Here is a 27,128-nt window from a genome sequence, read left to right on the forward strand (position 1 = left end):
TATATATATATATATTTGTTTTGTTTTGTTTTGTTTTTGTCATCAGAAATAGCATTTGGAATTCCAGCATTGGTAAAAAAAAGGAAAATATATTAAACTCATAAGAAGTATATGTAGTTCAAAGACAACAGCTACAACAAGAATCTCTATATAAATACAGATAATGAATTATAGTCTTTCCTTGAAGAAATCTGTACCTGAAGGACAACAGGACAATCTTGAAGTATAAAAAAGAGGAAATCTGCAGTGTTTTCTTTGGATTTTAGTTTTAATTACAAAAGATAGCACAAGTTAAGATATCATGAAAAGTTAGTTTATCAGGAAAGAATAGAATAATTCTTGAAATTGAAAATATAGTCCTGGACATATGAATCTTCAGTGCTGTGGACTTACTTTGATTTACAGGAGATGCAAAGCGGACACTGCTGTTGGAGTGAGACACTTTTCTCTATTCAAGAAACCTACTTTGAATTTCTGTTGTTACAGTAGAAAGATTGAGTTTCTCTATTAATGGCTCCAGTGACTGGTTTAATGTATCTTTTGTCATGTGGCTGCTGTGGATTTCAACTCTTGAGGGGAAGAAGTTGAGAAAAAGAGTAGTAAACTGCACAGCAATCTATAAAACTATTGGCATTTCAAGCATGTTCAGTATGTCTCTGTGATTAAAGGCAAGTGGTGCATACATGCTGATGTCTGTTTTTGAAGGACACAGTGTCTGGGTTTATTATATTAATACTAATCTAAGTGTCTGTAACAGTGCAGTATTTTTATTTAATGATATTGTGGTCCTAAGATCCTTCCTCACAGTTGGAGAGCTTTAAAGCAAAGAACACTTCACCTGCTGTCCACAGTCCACTATTGAATGACTATGATTCATTCACTGGATGGGAAACAAGTTCCTTGAGATCAGTCTTGAAAGCAATCCATCATTAGACTAGCACATTAGCTTACTTTAAATTAATTTGAGAGATTCTTTGCAGGAAATAGTGGGTAATAAAGTAAGGAAATGACAGAAGAATATTGAGGCCCTATTAATGCATGAAACCAAATTCTTTCTCAAATACAGTAAAGGGCAGCTGGACAACCATCTATAAAATTGCATTTATTTTCTAAGAAATAATAAAAAGAGTTTGCACTCATACACTGGGTTTTAAAACACGAATGAATGTAACACTTGCAACTGTCTTTCTTTTTTCAGAGCCAGTGTGACTGCTACCATCTGGTGACTTTGCCACTCCTGTAACTTTGGTCCAGACATCCAGGTTAGAATCCCACACTCCCAAAAACAGGGCCTGGGAAGGCATGGTTTCTAATGTGCTGGTCTCTGAACTCAAACCGCTGGGTTGCACTTTCTTAGATCCTGCAAAGAGCTTTGGTTGAGGTCTGAATAAACAGCTACATTTCAGACTGATAAAATGCTCTGTGAACTTAAATTATTGAGTGTTATATACAAACATGAGTCTTCACACTATCTACTTTTTACGACCCAGGTTTCTAAACTTCTTTATGAGGAATTAACTAATGTAGAAAAGTAAATATAATGCACACTTACGAAAGAGGAGATGGAATAAGAAGGCTGGATTTAGAAAGAAGAACTGAAAAAGCAAAGAAACAAGAACTGGATGGAAAATATTCCTAAGAAACTAAAAAGATATCTTTGTCTTTTGATTTTTAGCAGTTCATCATCTTCAAAATGAAAAATTGCATCTTATGCAAAGTGCTGAAATATGTGCTCTGCAGTGACAGTGTTTTCGTTCTCTACAGTACACTCAGGATTTCATCTAAGGATTAATTTTTATTTGTGTGTGTATATATATATATTTATTTATATTTTTTCCCCCTCCAATAGTTGTATGAATACACATGAATACTCCTTTCTAGGAACCAGAACCCAGCGTAGTTTCTGATGTGGCAGGACGACAGCTGTGGAGCAGTAACAGCCCCACGTATGATTTACTATGCCCTCTCTGTTAGAGACAGGAGAAGCTCACTGTTTATTACTTTCAAATACTAGAGAAAAACAGGCTAAAAGATTGATCTTCCAGTTGGTCTGCTTTATGGACAAGCCAGAAGAAATGATGGCAATTCACATGGGCACCTGGCAGTGGATATCTGAGGAAGTCACGGTCTCATAGCTCTCCACGTGTTCCTCTGGGCACTCCAAGGGCTTGGCAGCCAGAGCCAGGTCTTTCATTTTGCTAAGAGCTGCCTCCTCGCCTTCCCATGCAAAGGCCAAGTACACGTGCATTTGCTGCACAGGAAATTTATGGAGTCTTTTTCAGCAAGTAGCAAAATTAGCCTCTTCACCTTCTGCAGAACTGTGTGCTACAACTTTTCCAAGCAGGTAAAATCCCTTGTATTGTTTCTTGGGGAGCATCTTTTTCCTGGTACTCTTTCACATAATTTAATCTTCGGGGCTCAAAGGTCCCACAATAATTAAACTCAGAGAGTGACCTTAGCAGGGAAAATCTTTAGGATGTTTTTATGTTTAAATTCTGGATATGTAAATGAGGGGGTTTTACCATATAATCTGCTTCTAAAATTAACATTTGCCATAAGTGACATATGTATTAAGTTTCTGATAAACTATTTTCATTCTGAATTCCAATAACCGTCTATACATGATTTATAACTGTTTTATCTAGCTCTCCTAACATATAAGAACACATCGCCACCTGTTGTCCCACGCAGTAAATGCAGCTACTTCCTTCTGAGCAACCCATTTTCATTGCCTTCTATCTCCGCGGTTACGAGAATTCCATTGTTTTCTGAAAAAGCTGGGCTATTCCTGCTTCACACTAGAGCAGCTCAATGAATTTCCACGAAATTACATGGCAAAGTGTTAAAACAAACATAGTACTTTTATTTTTCGATAACGGGGTTTGTTAAGGATTGAGGAGAATTTCATCTTTGAGCAAAGGGTGGTTTCTTTAATTGTTAGAGATTAATTGTTGGGGTTGTTAACCACTGGTTTGCTGAGAAAAAGACAGTGCATTTAGTGCTGTCACTGTTACTTACAAATCCTTGAATCTTATCTTGATGGTATAATGAAACAAATGGCCTGAGGTGACTTTTGTGGAAAACAGCTTAGAATTTGCAACACAGAAGAACCTGGGAGGAATGATAATCTGATTCTAACATCTGCTCTTTCTGAATTTCTAATACCTAATAGCTAACAAAGACTTTTATATTTTTATATATTAAAAATTTCCTGATTTTTTTTTTTTTTTTTTTTACTCACTCACCATTTAATCTTCTAATGGCCAAGAAAATAAACAAAACAAAAAATTCCGTGCAAAACAAAAATCCTTCAATTCCAAATGAGATGCATGGCATCTATTCTGCTTCATTCACAGTCTATTCCAATTAGCTTGCATAGTTCTCATTTCTCAGGTCAACTTGAACTACATTCTTGTCTTATCAATAAAACATACCAGTAGTGTATGAAGGTACAGAAGGCCAGAGAAATTTGTTTGCAATTGAACTGCGTTTAGGAAGACTGGGGGTCTTTCAAACTCAACTATCTGTACTCAGAACTTTGCATTTGAATTTTTACAGACACATTTGATGGAACAGGAGATGAAGCAAACTATGTTTCACAGAAGGAAAACAAAACCAGTGCAAGTTTAACCCTTTCTCTCAAAAGCACACTTTACTCTTATTCAGGTTCTGGCTTTCTGATGAAACACCTCCTGCTTCAACTTCCCCATCCTCATCCTTCCCATTCTTTCTCAGTCTTCTGATAATTCCTCATTCCAAACCATACTTTATTTAACTCCCTCTACTTCTGATCTATAACTTTTTGAAAATTTGACAACAGTGTCACTTAGCATGTGAAACTACAAATAGTTCAAAACTGATGCCAGGTTGGTCTTGTTATTTTTTGTTGGTAATGTGTTATTTCTAAAAAGCACAGGCAAAATGCCTTGTTTATAAATATGGGCAGCACAGCCTCCTAAAAGTGTCCTCAAGGCTTTGATTCACAAAGGCTAAATTTAGGGATGCTAATGTACAACCAGCAAAAATAGGATTCTTAATATGATTTATCCTTTGGGCACTGAATTACTGTGTTAACCACAGAGACAGCCTAGGACAATTAGCCTCATTAGATTAAAGCTAGCTTTTGTGGATAGTAGAAATACCACTTAACTATGCAATCTGTATCTATCTGCCTTTGAAGTATTTTATATATCTTTCTCTCTTATGCTAAAACTTACGGATCAAGCTGCTAATATGACAATTGCTGAATACTTACAAATAGTTATCGAAATAGTTTTCCATATTGCCACTCTTTTTTTTTTCTGTTTCTTCCTCCAGCTCCTTATTTAATATTTTCTTCTTCAGAAGCAGTAGAACATCTGTCCATGGAAAGTCTGGCTCCAGCTGTACTTGCCTTGTATTTCTATAACTAGCTATGAAAGCAGACACATACAGTTGTCACTAGATGCTATTTAGCTACTGCTATAAAAGGTTAGCTACAAAGCCCTGCTGAACTATTGACAAAAACAAACTGGCATGCTTGTATAAAAGTCAGAAAGAATCTTATTTTTTTGAAGGAACTGTGATAATTTTGAATTGAATAATCAATAAACACTGAATGTATATCCCAACTTTACAATCTCCAGAATGCTTTCTGAACTTCTAAGATGCAGCTAGGATTGTACCTTTTTTCCTCTATAAACCCCAAACCTGAAGGCTAATTCTGAGACACAGGGACTAGCAAAATTACAGGATCATTCTAGGTGTACACCCTAAATGAGACCTAAATCTATTTCATCTGTCTGTTAAGTATTTTTATTCTAATTTTCTGCTGTGCCTGTACTCGGTATCCTTACCTGTTCTCTTACTGACATTATCAGATTTACACATATATCTCAAAGACCACCACTTTTATACCACCTACTGTGCATTGCTTTCCACCATGATCTTGAACACTCTCTTGTTAAGTTGCAGGAGACAAATGTGAATTAATGCTACTTTTACAGGATGGGTAAATACAAAAGAGACATGGAAGTAAGATAGCACATTGGTACTGCAGCCAAGTGGAAGCTGGTCTTCTGCCTTTGTGCTCTAATCAGCTTACATACGGGCTTTCTCAGAACATATGACAGTGTTGGTCATCCATAAGCACTAAAAATTCCTTTTAGTAATTGTTTTTCTTGCTTAGATCACAAGTTATGAAACAAATATTTCCTTATTCATAAGCGGAATTTTATCATTTTCTTCAGAAGACTTATTTTTATATGGTGAAGGCGGCCATGCCCTTTGGGGTAAAACACAGGATTTCTTTCTCTTCAGCTCATCAGTAAAGTTGCATCATTTATTTGCAGCTTTTTCACCCTTGAATGTAATGATTCTTTGTCTTGGAAGTAACAAAGCATCATTTTACCTACTGCTTTTTTTACTACTACCTCTGGCCTACCCCTTCAGTTCCCTCCATCTTGCAGGGTTTTAGCCAGAGAACCAGCCAGCACTTTCACATGAAAAGGAACTCAGCCAGACCTAGAGGATGATGTAGACATCTAAGTGAGAGTCAGAAACACACATTCATGCAAATTAAACCTTCATGCAAATTAAGCCTTCATGCAAATTAAGCCTAGAGAAGCCATAAGACAACAACTATATCCCTTTTCTCATGTTACCACTCAAGATCACTGCTGGGGGAATGCAAACAGAGCATTGTACCCACCAGAAGATTTCTGGGAAGACATGGTGTGGCAGCAACGTTTCTACCCATTCTCAAACTCTGGCTTCTACTTATTTGATGCTGCTGTGGTTGCCAAGTCAATTGTTTGAGGAAAATGACCCAAGCGGAAATATGTAAACACAAAACAAAAGAAATACACACATATACATCTGCAGAAAACCCCACAACCCAAACCAAAGAAAACTCAGTATGACAGGGTAAATTCACTGCTCTAGTTTAGAGAAAATGCTAAAGATAAGCAGAGAAGAGGGACTATTTTAAGTAGCCATACAGAAAAGAAAATTTAACAACAGAACAAAGAAAACAACAACAAAGCCAAATGACTCCAGGGTCTGCTAAAGTCAGAGGTGCAGAAGCTAGAACAATTCATTAATGCTCCATGGAAGAAGATCTGAATTATTTTAAGAGCACTGTATTTGCATTTTAGATATAGCAGAATGAACTAATTATGAAATGTATGCGTCAAAGATTTCAATTTCAGGCTTGACTTTACTTTGTAGATTAATTTTTTACTTTATCATTTTTGCAGACAGTTCAGTGGACAGCCTTATTTGAATGTTACTCATTGTTCAGTGATGTATGAAGTGTATTTAATCAATGTGAAGAAAGTAATATTAAACTATTATCAGAAGCACCAAATGTGCTAAAATATCTCAAAAGGAAGGTCAAAAGGTAACATCTCTTCTAACAACATGAGAAACAATGTATTTAACTTATTCTTTACATCCAAGTTTTTAATGGCAAGTACATTATCTTTTTTCACATAAAATTGCCATGTAAAATGTGGCTTTTTATCCCCTTGATTAAAAATATCATATATATAGTGGATCAAAGTTTTCAATGGTTTTGCTAAGAGATATTTAAATAACTATTTTACAGTTGATGTACATTTTAAATGACTGGCCACAAAAACCTTTGACAGGACAGTCCTTGTGGTCATCATTAAATCATTTGTCAGTATATTAATTATTACAGAATAAGGAAATTGCCAACAAGGACAATTATTTCAATAATTCATGTGTTTCTGCAAGTATTGCAAACCCTCTTTTTAAGATCCAAAGCTATTCTAAAAAAATTATAAATCACAGGAGCCTCTATTTTATCCTTTTGCATCTTTTCAGGGCCACCAACTCAGGGACAAACATGTCTTAGTTTTGACCAAGACAGCTAGACATAAGAAACTATTTGTCCAAATGCAACAAATGAGAAAACATTCCTTTTCAAGGCAGCTGTTCCAACCCCATCGTCCAGTGTCGCTCCATGGGCAGGAGATGTCAGTCCCTGTCCAACCAACCACCAGCCACCCTCTAGGAGCATATTCACTGCGAGTACCATAGGTAAAAGTGTTGTGGGTATAAAGCCATAATCTCTCAACACCACCACCACAGGCTTAACCTCAGTGGGGTGGGTTGGTGTGGAGAGCACACCAGGCCAGTCAGAAAAGTCACTGCGCAAAGGAACCAGAACTATGTCAACAGGCAATTTTGGCAGACTTCAATTGGAAATTATTTTCCAAATTCACTGCCTCAGGCTCATATAAATACTACTGAAACAAGAAATATATATTAAAAAAATATATTACAAGTCCCATATGGCTTGCAGTTTCTATGTCAAAGAAGCTCTAACTCAGAAGTCCAGAAGCTACCTCTGAAATGAACAGAAGGGACTTGAAGGAAGAGACTACATGTGTGCAAACCTTTGACAAGGTGAGATATGCTCAAAGGGTAATTTTCAACGTTTGGTTGTACTAAGGAATCAATTCTTTACATAATAAAGAAATGGTGACTTTTTCAACTGTGTTTTTTTTACTAAGTTTCTGATTAAATGATGGAGAACTGATTTTTATTGTCGAGTTGAAGACATATTCAAGTTAAAGTTAACTGTGTTCAAAGAAATTAATTTTATGCCACTATTAAAATTAATTGCTGTCCCTTTATAGTCTTTTTAACACATTTGTGATATCTCATCCAACAAGAACTGATAGCTTTGCTTTTGTCTCTATCTCCATTACATCAGAATTGCAGCTTCATAGGTATAAAGCAGTAAGACTTCTTGACTGGGGACTTCTGTAATGACTGGACTACTAAAAATGAGCAGTACTTCAAGTGGCTAGTAAAAATGCTTTCAGTGAAAGAGCAAAACCTTACCTGAATTTGTGACAATTTGCTTCAACAATTTGCTTCTCAATTTTTGCTTTTACTTATTAGCGTGTTGCAGAGAAAACTATAATTTAAAGTTGGCCTCACACGAGTGTGTTGTAATAGTTGATACAGAGCAAAGACCTCCCATACAGGAGAACACACAAGCTGACACAAAGCAGAATATTTCTAGCTTCTCAACCTTGGAAGCAATGAACATGAAATGACATCTGAAATTCCAAAGTATTCCGTGGGATCCATTACATCTTATGCACGGCCTTCATTCTGCAAACCTGCTAGATGCCTTTTCAACATCAGCACCACAAAGAGTTCCCTTGGATTGTAGAAATCAAGCATAACTGTCTTTTCAGGATTAGGGTTCTACTGTCTTGCAGAATACTTTGCCTTTTAACTTTATGATCAGAAGTAACTATAACATCCCTGGTATAAAGTGTTATTAGAAATGCGTCTGGCTATTTTAAAGAATTTTTGATGTGACTGAAATTTTTCCCCTTCTTCAATGAGTGTTGAGGGCACATAAATGACTCCTGTCTCCATTCCTTCCCCTCATGTAATTTTTTTACCTCTATTTGAGTAAATGCATTGGCATGTGAAGGCTACCAAAACTGCACAGCCTGACAGATAACAGTCACTGACTCAAGGAGACAACTTTTTATTCAATTCCTGATGAATTATTTTATTGAGTAAAGTTAAGCTATCAAATCAAGATTGAATATAGTTGAAAAATTTCATAACTGAGAGTCCAGTTATGTCAGCCTACAACACTCCAAGTTGTATCTAGTGATTGCTAATTGCAACAAGTATGTCAATGTGACTAAGAGTGGAGCTGTATTTTCAAGCAATAAAACCTCTGTTGCTCTAATTCAAGATTACTGGGTATATTTAAAGAAAAAAAAAAAAAGTTGTTAAATGCAAGTAAGTACTGCAGGCATGAAAGGATACCAGTGGGCTGAGTTAATCCTGTGTTAATAAAGTACCTCAGCTTTTTTATTGGTGAGGTCTGATGAAAAACAGGTGAACACTGATGAAAAACAATGGGAAAAAAAGCTCCTCTAAAAAGCTAAAGACTCAGTATCGTGCTGTTATGGCAATAGCAGTTTCTGAAAAGTTGGTGTTTCAGCACTCAAGGTCAAAAGAGTAAATCCCAAAGCTTCTATATTTCTTGTGATTTATCAAAACCACAGATGATCTTCATTTATTCCTTTTCAAATGACATGCTTCACATGATATCTGTGCACAGTAAAGTAAACCTACTCTGCTTTGTTGGATTTAGCATAAACTAAAACTACAATATATGCTATTTCTTCTGCTGCTGCAATTACTGTATTAAATTCTCCATTGGGAAGGATGGGCAATATGTAGGTTACCTTGTTCCATAGGGGATTCTGTGCTTTGGAATATGTCCATTAGCCAGGTTTCGTTGTCCCTTCACATTTCTCCCCTCAGCCACCTAAAAACATAGTGAAGTCTTAGAAAATTACAACAGAAGATGATCATTAAGTAGTTAAAGTAGAATTTTTTCTATTTTTTCACCAGATATATTGTGAAATTACAGGCAGGCAAGTTGAAAGTCTGGATCCTGAAGCTTGAAGCCTGCATTAAGTGCTGAAGGAGATGTTCAGATGCAGCTTCCACAGACAGTTTGAAAATATAACCTGAACTGTAACAACATCCTGATTCTGCAGCCGATCACTTGAACTTATATATAAGGACATGTGACACATTTTTATCTAGGTTTGCCATTTCAGCTTTGATTTTTGAATTTTACTTTAAACAGTTTCTTGACGTTGCAGACCACTGAGATGCAAAAACACATCACCTATTAAAATAAATGTTCACATGCTAAATAGTAAATATTAAACTGTATAGTAAAGAAACTAATGGGCTGTTATGTATTATTAGCATGAAGTACCACTAGTAACAATTTAACAATATCATAATGTACCTTAACTGCAGTACCTACCTAAAAGAGGCCTCCCCTTTCTTAGATACACAAATACAGAACCGATTTAGAACTGCCATGGAAGTATACTCAGTTTCATGTCTGTGCTTAACTTTGCATTTGATTTATCACTTAAATTACTTAACAGCATTTTCTGCCAGAGTTGTCCCATAATGTCAGCTATACTGGCCACTTACAGACAGATCCAGCAAATAAACTTTTCCTTCAGATTCTTTACTATATGTATTTCAGGTTCATAAAAGTTCTCTGAGTGTTCCATCTATCTCAGATGCCCATCTTGCACCACCTTAAAATCCCCAGAGTCAAAGCTGAAGTTGAGTCATATTTTTCTGAGAGATACATGGTTAACATTAATAGAGATATTTCCTTATGTTCCATAAGTTTCTGTGAAATTCTACAGGCTTTAGGTGTCTCACTTTTTTCCACGGAAATATAATTTTTATATCTAAGTTTCAGTTAAATCCTCAGAAATTATAAGGTCTCCAAATCAAAATAATTGATCTGTGACACCAGGCATTCAAACATTTTAAAGAAAGCATTAGAAAGATGTAGATGAATAAACAGAGTGGTAGTCAAACTATTATTTTAACATAATTTTAATTTAACATAATCTCATGTTTAAAATAAAAGGCAATGTGAAATAAAAGATCTTAAGGAAATACCAATTAAAATACCTTCTGCTGGAGAATATCAAAGAAAAACTCAAGATCTCAGACACTTGCTATGACATTTACATGGGATGAAGGGGTCAAGGGATATTTACAAAGAACAATGTAACAGTGCAGATCAAACAGAACAGCTGAAAGATGCTGCACTCTGCTAACAAGAAGTTAGAGCTTCTATGCAATTTAGGCAGTAAGTGTATTTTTGCAGATACATTTTATTTCTTGACTTTTGACTTAGCAAGACAGAGATGAGAATTTTTTTTTTCCTTTGTTTTCTGTTTTTTTTTTCATCTTCACACTTGATTATAGGTCAGAGTAACTGGAAATAGGAGAACTTCTAGAGATGTAAAAGAAATCTGGAAGCAGAAAGAAATAATTGACAAAACATGAGGTTCGTTATGCTATTCATATTTTTATTTAATTTATTGAGTTTGGTCAAATACCTTTGCAAAATTCAGAAGAGATTTGCTACTTTGGCAAGAAATGAAATTCAGCAGTTGAAATTAACATACAATCTAATCCTCAGAGAAATTTCACCGGAAATAAATGTTTATGAAAGTGACTGTAGTTCAATTCCCCTCAGCAGTTTGATTGTTATAGTCAAATAAGTGTAAACTGACTCTGTTTAAAAATAGAGTTTTGCAGCAACAAAAAGAAATCAGTCTAAGAAAGGGCAGCTGAAGTTCAGACCTTCAGACTCTTTTGGTGTATGTTGGATATATTCAAGCTTATTTTAGACATCTTGTGGTTCTTGATAGCAATGCATACAATGCACATTATCACACTGCAGGCTTCAGGGTGATGGGCAAGGAACTGATCTATGTGAGGTTATGAATACTGCATACTGACCTCATCATGTGGATTGATTGTTTCAATTGCTTGATTTATAGCTTGACTTTTCTAGATTAAAGCCATTACAATCGATAAGAATTAGACATATCAATATCTTCAATCAATCAATCAATCAGTCCATATGCAGCACCCTGCTGAGCCCAGCATGCCAGTGATGGTGTAGGTGGCCAAGAGGAAGACCCAGATCACCAACTGCAGTATTGAACCATTCTCTCTAGAGAGGAGTTTGTCCTTGAGGGTAGGATTTGTAAAGCCCTTTAAAACACTCATTCATTGACATTTTCTTAGAAACGATCCTTTTCTATGTTATTATCATGAGTTAGTGACTGTAACAGAATGTTAACATATAGTTACTCATTTTTTTTAAATCCTAAACACCCTTACTACAGCAGCTACGGGCTACTACTTGTGGTTTATGAACATTCAAGAAATTTGGTCACAAAGTGCAAAGGAAGGAGCTGCATGTCTGGGATACAGTTCGTTGGGTAGATAAGCAATTCTGACACTCAAGTGACAGAAATGAAAGGCCTTGTCTAACTTCTGTTAGGGGACTTTAATTCATATTCCTGAGTTTCCAACTTTCAGAAAGGCAGAAAGCTCAGCTTTACCCAAGTGGGGCTCCTGGGGTCTGCCAAAACTTTGATGTTGTCTATGTTTACAATAGGAAGCAGCAGTGAAAAGCACAGTTAGAAGACACTCCTGTGGTTATTATCTCAAACATACTGTGGAAAATAAGTGGCACTTTCTTCAAATCCCAGAAGGGGGAATATAAGGGTCTCTGACCTAGTTGTTTTGTTCCAGGAGACTAGCAAGGATTGCAACAGGATTAAACAGCTGCAGCCTCAGCCCAGAAAAATTGAAGACTAATCCATGTATCATTACCTGACAGGCTTGGAGAAGTCCTAAGGTCCACATATCAGTTCTGTGAAACTCAGAGAATTAAATGAACCTTGCAAGTTATTAGAATTACCTGAAGCTATTGTGTCAATTTTTAGTTTATATCTATTTTGATAGTTAACCATACTTGTCTTTGGTTAGATGTAGGGAAGTACCTGATATAACACTCATAGTACACATTCCTGAGGAGTCATAGGCTTCACAGTAAAACAGTTGTCCCAAATCTTTTGTCTCCAACATCTGGAAAACATAAGGACAAAACCCTTCCACTTAATGCATGTATTTTATATAATAACCAGTAAAACTAGATCTGAACAATGCTCACATTTTGGTATAAATGAGAAAAAGCAATTCATTACTATTCTTATCGTGTCTTATTTAACCTTCCTATTTTAACTCAGCAAAGATTTATAATCTTAATCTTTATTTAAGTTTTTAACACATAAATCTTTAATAGGTCCTCCAAAACTGGTGAGACTAGACAATATCTAATTTGAGCAAGATCAGATAAATTAGCAGCAGCTCACAATTAGAAAAAAAAGGTTGAAAATTATCCAAAGATAAAAAAGGGTGTTATATTAAAATTACAGCTATGATTAATTTTCCTCATAGTTATAACTTTAACAATTAAAAAAATTAAAGTTACACTAAAACCCCATGAAGGTTAGTCTGGGTTTGATCCTTTTAAAGCACTGTAATATTTTATAACAGCTCCCAGTCCTCTCTTACACTAAATAAAAGTCTGTTGGGATATATATATCAACGGACAGAAATTCACATGAACTCATCAGTCACTCTTATATGTATCTCTAATTCCTTATAAGAGGACAAACTAATTACTTTTGCTAGTTTCAATATATGGATCTGAGACTGAAATTTGTAGTAAGAATCCATAGCAAGTGTTTAAAAGCCCACAAAGCTGCAGACTGAAGTCACTGTCCTCACATTTCTGTCGGTTCTAGATTTATTGCAAAATAATACCTCTTGAGTTAAGAAGAAAGCTGAAGTTAAACTTCCCAGATGCTTCATTCATAGCAGCAAGTGCTATTTCACAACAATTTTCTTTCAGGTGTGAAGGTTTCTTAGGTAGATAAATGACGTAATGTAGGCAACGTGAGTTTGCAGTTATCTTTTAACCTGATAGTTGAATTAAAAATGTTCTAAAAGAAGTGGATATCTTTGTTTCATTGTTAGGCAGCTGTTGTAGTGTAATTGTGCCAGTTTTAACTCAAGGAACCAAGGCTTGTGCTGCCCCCCATTCCTCCCGACTCAGAGCACTGCCTATAATGGATCAGCCACTTTGTGATTAACATACTTTGTCAGCTGGAAATTAGACCTATCTCTATGTTTCTTCTGCTCCTAATGGCACTAGAATGAAGCTCTTGAACCAAGCCACTCAAGAAGCACTGAGTGTGCTCTGTAGTCCTGGGAAGTTTCTGACAAGTTTTCTGTGTTATTATTAATGAAAATATGACATAATAATAATGAACATATTCAGGAACCTATCCCAAAAGGTTTTCTACAAAAACCCTGTAAGGCTGGCAAATTTCAACACCTGGTGAATATTTATACTCAGTTTATAAACCCTGGGCGTTAATTCAATCTGCAAGGAATAATGACTGCTGTAATAGAAGCTACTAAAAAATAAATAAAATAAAAATTACAGAATCTCTTATGTTTGTCATGTTACCTGCCTCTTGAGGGTTTAGAAGTCTAATTTCTTGTTGGCAGCACTAGGTGGAGACAGTGGTTCACACAAAGCTGCCTGACAGACCCTGCACCAGGTTTCCTGCCAGCTAAGTTTTTTATGTTTGTATTCAGTTTATTACAGATCGCAGGGTTATAATTGTTTAGAGTTTGTTGGGGTTTTTTTCAGTAGTTGTCTCAAAGAAAGCGAAATAAAATTACTCAGGCTTTGGGTGGCTAGCGAGTCTCTCTCAACCTCTTTCCCACACGTATATGCATACATAAATCACAAAACTCAAGGCAAACTATAAACAAAGTACCAGAGTTTTATTTCCAGCTTCAACGTGTGTGAATGTATTTAGTAGCAGTAACTCTGATCTTTTTTTATATTGAGCCATAAAAAAAAAATAATAATAATCTTTACCCATGTCTTGAAATTTACTTTTTAAACTAGAAAAGAGCTTCTCATACCTGATTAAATCAAGCCTTTGTGAAATCAAGAATTCTTTTGAAATTCCTGGAAATAGACAAAAAAAAAAAATACACATCAGTTTACTTTCCCTAGGTGAAGTCAATGTTTGAGCCTACCCACGGGGTACTCAACTGTCCTTACCATAGAATGGTCTCCCAATTAGCAGGTAGAGAGAGTTCTCACACCAGTCAGGAGCAATGAGTGTTATCACAGACCCCGTCCCTTTCTTTAACTGCCTATGAGCTAGTTTTGAACAGTTAAAAGGCTGCTAAAAGAGAAAAGCCGACAGGGAAAGATAATTGCATGCAACTTAACAACTGCCAAGAGACCACTTTGCAGATATTTTGGGTGAAAACTTAAGAAGTGGCGAGTGATTTAAGAAGGTACGTGGCATCAGTACCTGACAGCATGTAATTAGCAGAAAGTAACTGCACAGCAGAGTCTGCATAGCTGATGTGTTTGAATTATAAAAAGTTAAAAACTAGGCATAACATAATTCCTTTTATTTAGGCTGCTCTATTATTAAGACAAAAGCAGCTGGAGTTCTCGTGCTGGTGTACCAGCTTCCTATGGTCTGTAAGCTAGGACCTCCTGGCTGTGATGTTGTTTTGACTTAAAAATCAATTAAACACACTGAACTGGTGTGTAGGCTAATTTCCCAGTGACAAACTTCAAATTTGGAATTTGGCTGAGCCTAGCTGTAGCTGACTGCAGTCTATGAAGCCACATTGGGACAATGCATCCGAAAGGCTCCTCTTGAAAACATCTGCTCCGGTTAGCAGAGCCATAGTCGGCGTTTGGCACATTTCACTAGCAGACTGCTGACATTTGATCACAAACTGGCTGGAATTAATGCAGCCTGGGCTCATTGCTTTGGGTTTGTTTGCACTACTGCATCCTTCCAAGGGAAAAAGAAGAGAAGCATCCACTATCACTGCACTGGTAGAGGCTGTTAGTGACTTTTGTTCAACAGTGATTAAGATGAGTTGGCTTCACCTGAGACCCCTTCAAGGTATCCAGTTCTAAGAAGTGAATGTACCAAAACATGCTGACTGATATGACAAACAACACATCCAAACCAAGAAAATGCAGGGTTGTTTTTCAAGCAAGCCAGATAACAGTACACAGAGAACATGATGCTATGGTCTGTAGCTGTCCTACAGCTTTTTGCCTCCTGTGAAGCAGGGGGGGCAGGTTGGGCAGGCTGCCTGAGGATCAGAAGGTCAGTGGCTGAAGCTGGTTTACATACACAGACCTCCCTGGTAATTCCTCAAAATCTCTATGTACAATTTACTACTGGAAGTAAGGAACTTCTATCATTAATATGTGCTTCCAGCTGATTCCATCTAAATACTCATAGCTTAATCAGGATTATGAGTTTTTCTGGCTATTTTGGAAATGAGGAGCCTCCTACCAGTTTTAATGATTTTTTTTGTTTATTCTTGTCTTAAAAACATATTATCAGCACTGACATCTAACCTGAAAACTAATGTGTACTGGATCATATGAAATGAACAAAGAAGGAATTCTACCCTAGTCAAGGCATGGAAGATTTCTGGATATAGTTTGTGATGCATAGTGAAAAAACTCCAGGCTGTCCTTCCAGAATATTTTACCACCAGCTTATTTCAGTCTTCAGTGCCTTGCAAATGGACTACTACTACTACAACAACAATTAAACCAACCTTTTTATCTTAGTTTCATTTTTTCAGTTACTCATTCATATATTTTATTTCGTATAATTGGACTACTTATTACTGGAAAAAAAAAAATGAATCTACTTCTGCTTTTCTAGGGGAAAGTGTTAGAGAATACCTTGGTGGAAACAAGCAGATAACTATTCAGCCACCCACCTGTACTGTGTGGGTTGTTATACTCAAGCAACCACAGTGTTTAGTTATTATTTGCAGTGATTTTGCATTTCCGAAGTCCCTGTTGGATTAGGTAGTTTGTGTTTGTCTGTTTTTCAGCCTGGTTTTGAATTGTGCCTATTCCTGATGCACTCACAGTCCCCTTCTTCACTTCCTTTTCAAAGGGGAGGAGGTGACTACATGCAATCTGTCTTCCTGATAATAAAAAAACTTCCACAGGCCATGCTGGGTATGTCTATTCACAACAACCAGAGGCAAGCTGGGATAAAAGACCATCACAGAATCCATGGTAGGGTATTAAAAGTATCAGGGTATCCTTTGGACTTGATTTTGGTGGTGGAGTGCATTTCAGAGCAGTACTTTCCCCCTTGGTAATTTGAGTTTAAGCACTCTGAATAAGATGTAGATATGCCTCTTTAGTAGGATGAACTCTTAAAGCAAGCTATGAACTAACTACTTTAAAAAAAACCCCAACATATTTTCTGAGAAGGCTCCCAGTACATGGGGACAATAATACAATTTTCTTCCTGTATGGAAAGACAGACATGAAATAAAGGTTTAAAAGGAAAAATTTTCAAGGTATAAAAGAGTAGGATCTTTTCCATCAGTAAACAATTATATGCTTTCTAACACTGCAGTGAAGCAACAGCAGTGCAGTATATAATTTGAATATGATGCTGTATGTAATAATTATTTTGGTGAACCCAAAGTAGCCCAATCAGCATGTCTTTAATAAACACATACGAAAAAACCTCTGTTATTGCCAAGGACAAAAGTTTTACTTCAGTTATTCAGCTTGCACATAGCAGTGCCTTTTTTTTCTTTTTCTGTCTTCAGTTTCTTTGTGTTTAGTACAGATGACAGTTTTCAAAACTTGGTATTTCAAGTTGCACTCTGAATTCTGCAGTGAAGAGTAATCAGATTTTCAAAGACTCTTTAGTGAAGAGCCTAGAAGTCAGCAGGAAGAATGGGGCTCAGAAAAATCCAGCCACTTTTTATATTAGGTTTGAAAAGGGAAAAGCTGAAATCAATCTGTCAAAATTATACACTATGTTTACTATTTATAAAATATAGCAGTGTAAATAAATATGATGCTTCCCTTCCACCTGTAAACCATGTATTCTCTTCACATCTGGTATTATGCTACTTATAAACGTCTCTCCAAATATACCTGACTAAGTAAGGTCTTCTGGACTCTACATGCAAAGGATGAGGGAAAAGGAAAGAAAGAAAAATCCTTTTTACCTATTAAGAAAATCTTTAGGAAAGGCCATTGCTTTTTGGGATTATCCTTTTGTTTCATGCCATCTGCACTCTCTGGGGTGCAGATTCTCTCTCAAACTGTGTGGCACATATGCTATGCATGCATTCCTTAAGTGCCAACCACATCCTTCTCATAGAATCATGTACCTGCTCCTGGTCACAACGTCTCCCTGCGCTCTCATTCCTTCATGTTGGCTGTACAGTCTAAACAGGGTTTTTTGCAGATTATTTCCAGATTACATATGTAGCCACTTGTTGATACCAGTATCTAATTGTTAAATGTAGCAGGAATATATAAAGGAACAGGAACAAGATGGAGCAATACAGAGGCTTGACATCAAAGGAGGAGTGGCTGTTACACCTAGGAGTACAAGAGAAGTGTCTGTGTGCCCAATAGATCAGAGTGGACAGAAGCAGTCTAAATGCTCAACTGAAATACATGAAATACAAGGATACAACCACAGTGCCAACAATGACAGATACACACATGGACAATATAAAGGATTGTAATCTCAAAAATCTCCAGCCCTCCACTATGGGGTTAAATTCCCATCCATACAAGCCTTACAGGCCCCCCAAACAACAACAAAGGGCTCTAAGCCTGTGCTACCAGATACTATTCAAGCCTTCCTCATCAAACATATATTCTGTTCCCACACAGTATCATTTTTAGTATATAAATACTATTACTCACATGCAAAACTAAAACTACCTTATATTTTAAGAAAATAAATATGTATCTTTAGTGAAATTCTTGCTGAACTGAAACCACTGGCAAAACTCCCACTGTTTTCAGTGCAGCCAGGATTATAATCATGGACTTCAGCAACACAAGACAAAAAACACAAAACATATTATTTTATCTATAAGTAGAAGAACTACTGTTCTGCATTGTATATAGCTGCAAAAAAGTCAGATGTAGTTCTGTGAAATGCGGGCAAGGTTTTTTTTGTGCATTAGAAATATATATTTTTAATACACTGGCACAATAAATGGTATGGAAGGTGAGGCATGTGAATTGAAGTGGAGGTGTGTCCCAATAATTCACACATGCAACTACTGCCAAGTACCCCTAAGTAAAAGAATAAAGAGGGAAAAAAAATGAACCTACAACATTTATTTTTAATAGTGAAAACTACCTAATATTCAAAGCTCTCCAATGCAGGCATTATAAATGGCTTTTACAATTTGTCCTTTCAGTTCAGACTCAGGCTGCATTACTGAAAACCTGCATTCCAGCCCCTGAAGATCTAATGCACTAATCTAATGCACTGTGGCTGATCTATTACAGATGATTATAAATTAGAGAAGTCCTTGTGTTGCTATAATTTTCTAGAGATCACTTCCCAAAGTCAGAGAGTGTGGGGGGAAAAAAAGCAAAGAAAAAGCAAAGTGTAAACTCCTATTTCTTCTTTCTATGCTGGATTTCACTGAAAAAACAATAATTTCACAAATATAAATTTGGAGCCATAACCAGGGTACCCAATTCATTTACTTTCCCATATGAAATTTACACCATAAGAAAGCAGAAGCAAATTTCGTTTTCTAATATAAAATTACGGAAGGGCCTGGATTCTGTGCTGTGTACTCTTGGGAGCTTTTGCAATAAGGAAAATTATTTCCTCCCTTTGAAAAGATAAAAAAATGACTAAGAATTGTGAGGTGCTATCATACTACAGCAATGTCGTGCAAGTACACAGTTTAGAAAAATACATTGCAGATAAAATTGCAAAGTTTGTACATCTGAGTCGTTACTACTTTATTTTGGTCGGGTAAATTATGTGCAGGATTAGAATGTGTTTGAAAATTAATAGCAATGTTCTTTGTTTCGTTTTATGCAGTTCTGGAGACCAAAGGAGCCTCAGGAATTAATTGCAGCTTTCTAATGAACAGAACAACGTAATGATGTATTTAACATGACTGGGTTTTGTTTGATTCCAAATAAATAGCAGATTTTTTTTATATATATATATATATTTTTTTTTTTTTCCCCCCACCGATGTGATACTAAAACAATTACCATTTTGAAAAAGGATAATTAATCGACAATTTTTTCACATTAGATCATATCTCCCTCTAAAGAGTGCCCACAGCTTTGATGGTCTTCAGCTGCTGTGTATTTATTTTTCATTTTTCCCAGTGATGTACCGCCCCATCAGTGCTGACATTTAAATGAGTGAGTATTCAACACAAATGTGATCATTTGTACAGCATCCAATGTGGCACCATACTGAGATGATTGCTTCTGGGAGCCATCCATGGGTTCTCGAATAGGGGGGAAAAGCCAGGCAAAATTTTATCAATTTACATTTTTCTGTGATTAATTTTTATGCAAATAAGGGCCCGACCGTGCTCTCGTCTCACCTGAATCATGCGGATCATCAAAGACAAATTGAGCATCACTTATTTAAAAAATAGGCTTTAAACTACTCTACAGCTGTGTTGGAAAATGCTAAGAGCAGGGCATGAACTTTTCTAATGTAACAGGAATAGATAAGAAAATGCTTCTTTTTGCATTTTTGTCCAGACTGTGATAAACATGAATCTTAACAAAATCCTAAAAATAGTCTTTGTTTTATATTCCTTATGCCCTTGTAAACATTTGACTATGGGAATGCTACACATGGGGATTTTTTCTCATTTCAAAAAATACATTGTTAGTGGTGAAAAAAATTGTATTGATCAGCATGCTGAAAGTACACAATTTACATTTCCAGATAGAATTCAATAAATCATCCAGTAGTGTACTCTAGTAGAAAAGGCCTTACAAAAACTATCGTATAATGGTAGAGTAAAAGCTGTAAAGACACACACACGGGTAAGTTCTGGTTACAAATTAGTGCATTCTGCTGTAGTGTACCTATTTATCTATATGTATATACATGTATTGCCTGCCTACCATAAAACTGGGAATTTAGACTTTGCTAAACAACAGGCTTTTAAAAGTATCTAGGATTAGGACATTGATGGACATTTTATAATTCTTGATACTAATACTGAAGAGCATATATGTAGAAGACCTTGTTATTTGCTTTAAAATTAATTTATGTTTCTCTAGCTGTAGGAAAGCAACAAAACTGTTTCTTTATGTTATAATAAGGCAATACTACCAGCCACAACTGTAATTTTTATAGCTGTAAGATAAACAGCACTCAGAAATATGAACACTTTTCTCTCTAATTTGCAGTTGACATTTATATCCAGGTGTAAGAACATGTTCTCATGAAAAGCATTCTCTCACAGACAAGCTGAATTTTGAAATGGCAGTTTCTCTTCAGAACTGTGTTCTGAGACTTGCAATATGTAATGTTAGTTCAGAGACTCATTTTACGTCTTTTCACAAATCAATATCCCTAAAGCTAATCTCAGAGGAGCAAATGTGATGTGTAATGGAGAAAAGATGGTCTTTATCAGTTAGAATTTGAAAAAAAGAGACTGTGTACCAGCCAATCTTATGTCATTAGAGCAAAGATGCCCCCTTATGTATTAATCCACAATTAAATGAGTTACCTTTCATTAGACTGCACAGCTGAATGTACATTATTTCATATCCAAACAGAATATATGTTTGCACACTCGTGGACATGATCCATTTCATGGTCAGACCTTCCCTTTAAATCCTGCAAGGCCTGTAGCACTTATTAAGCCACTGACATAAACAGGTGAGGTCATAACTGCAGCAAAGCCAACAAGAGTCTTGATACTGTTCTCAATAGCTCCAAACCCCTGTCCAGCCTCCAGCCAAGAACACCACTATGTGCTCTTAAATACTTCAGCCAATATGTGACCCTTCATGTTCAATGCTTACAGATTGATTCCTCTGTCTCCCCCACTTCTGAGTTTTGACACAGATTGTACTGTGGTAAATTGGGTCAACTTGCTAGATATAATCCAAATAAATCACACAATTAAGCTATTCAGACAAAATAAATTAATTGAAAACTAAAGCCTTAGGAGTAAAGACAGTAAAGTATTAAAAAAAACCCAAACAAACAACAAAAACAAACCTCCTCTTTTCCCTGAAAAAAAAAAAAAAGTTGTTGAAGAAGCTGAAAAGACAACAAAACCTGTTTAAAATATTAAAAGATCAATTGACCAATTTAGAATCTTACTAAATGTAACCAAGAGTAAAATACTTCTCAACTGTCTTTCAACAAGCTTTAGCATCTTCTGTAGAAAATATCCTCTATGATTGCATAGAGGATGCAATCTAAGAAGGGACCTATTAAGTCTACCTTCTCTATATGACAGGCTTCAATATATTATTCTGTGTCACAGATATCTAAGTAATTTCTTATAAGTTGTAGTCATGATGTCCTACTGGAATAGTTGCACTATTATAGTAAGTAATGTATGAAAATGTACTATGTAGCAATTTACAATGAGGATTCTGAATCAACTGAACACGTTAAAAGTTACATCCTGGTGTTTAATTCCAAATTCTTACCACAATAATCTTATGGGGTATAAGAGAGGCATCAATTACCAGCCACTGGCACACATTCTAGGATGGAAATTATCAGTTGTTTAATAGCATGTGATCCTACTGCACAGAATTTAGGGCAAGGAGTGGAAGGATTAGAAAAAAAAATTCAAAAATAAGATCCATCCATCCTCTCCTCTCAAAGGCCATTTGCTGGTACTTCATTTGCCACAGGAATGTAAAAAAAAAAACAAAACACCAACCTAAAAAAAACCCCAAGATAAGCATTAATGTAACATAAGTGCCTGTATTCTCAGTTACAAAAAATTTGGGGAACAGAAAGAAGCAAAAATCTTCTCAGAAGGAGTCCATATATAACTTTTTTAGTCACTAACATTTATAAAAGGGATTATACATATATATACACACACAGATTTCCTACACACATACATATGGATTACAAGGTCCCTTTTTTGACCATCTTGGAAGTGGATGAGGAACTGTTAAGAGGAATGATAAGGCACATTGGTGGCATCCACAGGGCTGTCACTTCAGCTGCAGTTTAAAGTCAAAGACACTTGCCACTCTAATGCAGAAGACCTAACATGTCCCTCAGTAGTACACAGGCACCCTTGGCTCAGAGAGGGATGCTACCAACTGCAGAAAGTGCATGGAAGGACAACTGGACTTCAAGCACACGGAACAAACTTTAAAAATAAGAATTTCTTTTAATAGTGCAAGAAGACAAAGGTATTATGAAAAGTAACTAGAAAGAGCAAAAGAAAAGGAAATCATCAAAGCAATACTGTTAATGTGACATGTGCCTCTGCCTAGAAATCAGGTGGCAAGTTGCTCCATTTTTGCTGCTGAGGTATCAACCTTTGGCACTAGCCCCATGGACTGAAACCTCAATGCTCAGAGGGAAACACTGCATGGAAAACAACAATAGACTTTCCTTTCAGGGTATGAGCGTAGTGACCTAGAAGCAGAGGATCAAACTTAAACGTCCTTAAAATATCTTTTACTGGGGTCGATGCACAGAAAAAAAATATTTGTACTGTGGAAAGATTTTGGAACTATGTACAATATTTCTTGGAGAAAATAAACAGGAATAAATTAGAAATGGAACGTCATAATTCTAGACAAAAAACATTTGCATATAATTCTTACTGACAAATATTTGGCTAAACTATTTCTCTTTTCTCCTTTCACATTTTCATGAACCCCAGTTCCTGTTACCTGAAATCTTAAATGTTTTTTTTTGGTGGAGTTATATTGATATTTAATAGATTTTGCATATAAAGACATATAACATAGGCTTAGCCAAGATAATGAGGTGAAAATAATGAGGGGTGGATGTTGTTGATAGAACAGACTTGTCAGAGTACTTTTGTACTGTGCAAGTGGCTTTTGTTTCATAGTCATTTGGCAACATTATGAAAACTTCATGTTTCCATTGATACTTATTAGATGAAGAAAATATTACTTTGAAACATTCTGCATGACCATAAAATAAAGGTTTAATTATGTTTTTCCCCCTTTTTGACCTTTGAAAATCAGAATCAGGTCAATTTCAATCAAAATATATTTTTTCATTATTTTTCTAAATTTTTTTAGAAAAAAATACATTATAAATTTAACTTTATTCAACACACATTTGATCCACCTCCCCACCCTCTCCAGAACAAAAGGTTCCCATGTTGCAGTGCCCTGTCAAGACCCATGTGCACTTCAAAACACAGCCAGAACTTCTACAATGCAGAACTGCTGGTTACCAAATAGATGCTGGTACATCAAAATCTTACCCAGAAGCAGAATTTTGGGCAAGGATTCAGACTTTGCTTGGCAGCCTTATGTGTTTCTGAGCAGAAGACTCTTCTTAATTATTCTGTGAATGCTGATTTAAACCGGAATATATTTTCTAAGACCACCAGGACCTGCAGGCAATAATTGATCTGTATGCAAAATCTAATCCATACAGACAATTACTCACAACTCATCTGCTTTGTTACAGAACACCTAGGAAACCTTATTTCCTAGGTTATTTGAAGAATAACTACTGGCATGACTTTTCACATCTAGAAACTTCAACAAATCCTTCTCTGATAGGTTGCAGTCTCTGGAAGATAGGAAGGAATGCTAAGATTGCTTTAGATGGTCTAGTTCTTTCAGTATTAACATGCACAGAGAGTCTTGCAGCTGAAGATATAACTTGACATACCACTGTTGGAGTTTCAGTGGGGTCAGGAACAGCAGAGTAACTTGGGGTAACAAGCACAGGTACGTTGTGCCAAGAGACCTGCACAAGGTTAGAAGATGTAACACCATCTCTGAGAGACCCAATGACAGGCTGAAGCTGTGGCCAGAAGCCCACAAAATACCTTAAGCCTATCTGGAACAACACTGGATTCCTACCTGTGGGCATCCTTATTATTCCTGAAGTACCAAGCTGAAACAGAGATACAAAAAAAATTCCATTCCTCTTTCTAACACAGTTCCTTAGCTTACACTTTACATCTGTTGTGTAAGGATACCAGTGTAAACACTACCAGAGAGCAGAGCAAAGGGAACATGAGTATTTAAAAGAAAAATCCATGCTGGTAGCCCTGTTTATGTAACAGGATGATTTACATGTTGCCTCTACTATTCCTGCTATCCCTGAAATTTATGGAAGATCAGTCATTGAAGACTATCCAAGTGGAGTTTCACAACCTCCCTGGGCAGCCTATGCCAGCACTCAGTCACCCTCACAGTAAGAGAGTGTTTCCTTACATTTAGAAAGACTCCTGAGTTTCAGCCTGTGCCTGCTGCCTCTCGCCCTGTCACTGGGCACCACTGATAAGGGCCTGGCTCCATCTCCTTTCACCCTCCCTTCAAACACGTGTACGCATCGATGAGTTCTCCTGCTCCTCCTCTTCTCCAGGCTGCACAACTCCAACTGGATACTCCAGTCCCTTAATTATCCAAGCAATCAAAACAATCAAGTGTATACTCATGGACTCCATGCTATAATCAAAATAGTCTCCAAAAAATAAAAGTAAAATACAGACAATTTGATACAATAGAAAGAAATTAAACCTTATTTAAATACAGACTTTTCTATGGAAACTTCACTAGGCTCCAAGTTAAGAAACCTGGATTCTGTTTCTTGCTAGCCTTTGACAAATAATTTAATATATTTAAGCTTCAGTTTTCACCTCTGTAAAAAGAAAGTACTGTCTTGATTTCTAAAGTCCTTTCCAATCCTAGAGTGAAAAGTTCTATCGAAAGCTAAGTATTACTGTCAAAATATCAGGAAGATAGAATTAATATTCATAATATGTCAGAAATATTTTCTTTGAAATGAGGGAGACAGATGCTAATACACTGCAGAGTTCTGCAGCTATATTATAAAATGGAGTGAAATTGAGAAGGAATGTCAGGAAAAGTAGACATTTATCATTTTCTACATATTTACTTATAACCATATAATCACATATAATCATTTTGCCCGGAAAGTACATATCATAAAATATTGGTATGATAATCCCCAAAGAAAGGCATACTAAAAGAAAAAATAAAAGAAAAAAAAAGGGGGGGAAGAATGGTTTAACTAGCCCAGAGTAAACCACATACAACTTTGAGTTTCAGTGTTTCCTCTTTTCCATGTAATGAGCCAAAGGGATGTCCCTACTAATGACACAAAATCCTTGAGAAGTCAGACTGCCATGGGACAGATTACTGTAGGAAATATAGATATACACATATATAGTGGGTTTTGGAGTGTTGAGTTTTTCAGTGGTTTTTGGTTCGGTTTTCTGGTTGTGAGTTTAATACTGTCTCCCTGTACTCTTCTGCTGCTTGTTTATTTTATTCCCTTTCATTTTTAGCTCTGCTTTCTCTACACTTCTTTTACTCAAATTCTCACTACCTGGATTTAAATCCCACCATAGTTCAGGATGAATTTCTGAACTCATCATGGCTGAGCTTCTCAGCAACCAGCATTAGGAAAAGTTATTCCAAGACCATGATCTGTAGAAACAAATGTAGTCATTACAGGCTCTACACTGAATCTTGACAGCTGCACTCCAGCCATGCAAATCTGGTTTTGTCTGTCAGTCACTGGCATTGTTTGTTTGTTTGTTTTAAATGGACCCTGTTTATTATGGAAACAAGAGGTTCCTGGTGGGTATAAAACCATTCATACACACACTGATCCATTCAGAGTGCATTTCAGTGGCCATACGCAGTTTCTGTAACCCTGCAGAACACACATGGATCAATTTTGGCATCAGAGCTGCATCTCCCCTGGAAATCTGTATTACCAAGACTAGGAAATAACCTGATATCTCCAATTAGGTAGTGCACAACAGAATCCAGAACATAAATGCAATTTGTTCAAACCAAAGCCTGTTATCAATTAGTACATCTTATATTTGCACTGATTCAAGAAATGTTTAGGATCACGGTGAACTTAATACAGCTATAAAGGTCTAGTAACTCCAAATACATCAAAAGAAAAGTTGGGTTAAATTATCTTGATAAAACATTACTTAGTACACAGAATATTTACAGCTTTGGTTTCCTAGTGGGCTACCAATACTATGAATAATATTTACAATACAGATGCTGACTTCTTGAATTAAGAATAGGGTCCTGTTACCTGAGGAGGCTGTGTTTTCCATTTAAAAAGCCAAAATAAGGTAAAAAAAAAATAATAAAAAAATCTTTAAATATCATTCATTTAAATGTCATCTGTGACAAATGTAGGAATGTGCAATTTAAATAAGAATTGATGGAAACCTTTTTAAGGTGCATCCACCAAATAGGGAGAAAAGAATCGTCTGAGTGGTTCCCTGCTCTTCCTCAATATTTCTCAGCATTGATAAATATCACTGGATTGTTCTCTACCTGGTACTATTGAATCTAAAAAACCCACAAAAAACCCAACAAGTGCAATTACATAAAATGGTACAGGATGGACAATTCTGTACAATGGAACTCTCGCCCAGTCTCTTCAGATCAGCAGACAGCAGAGCAGAATTCATTTTCTTTGCCCATTCAATCCTTTACATCTTCCTTAGAGACTTTAAGCAGAGATGGCAAAAGAGGCCATAAATCTGTGACTCCTTGAAGACTGTAACAACCACAAATAATTATCTGAGTGCTCTATGAGATATGATGAACAACA

This window comes from Apus apus, chromosome 5 (genome assembly GCF_020740795.1).
Source record: "Apus apus isolate bApuApu2 chromosome 5, bApuApu2.pri.cur, whole genome shotgun sequence".
NCBI lineage: Eukaryota > Metazoa > Chordata > Aves > Apodiformes > Apodidae > Apus > Apus apus.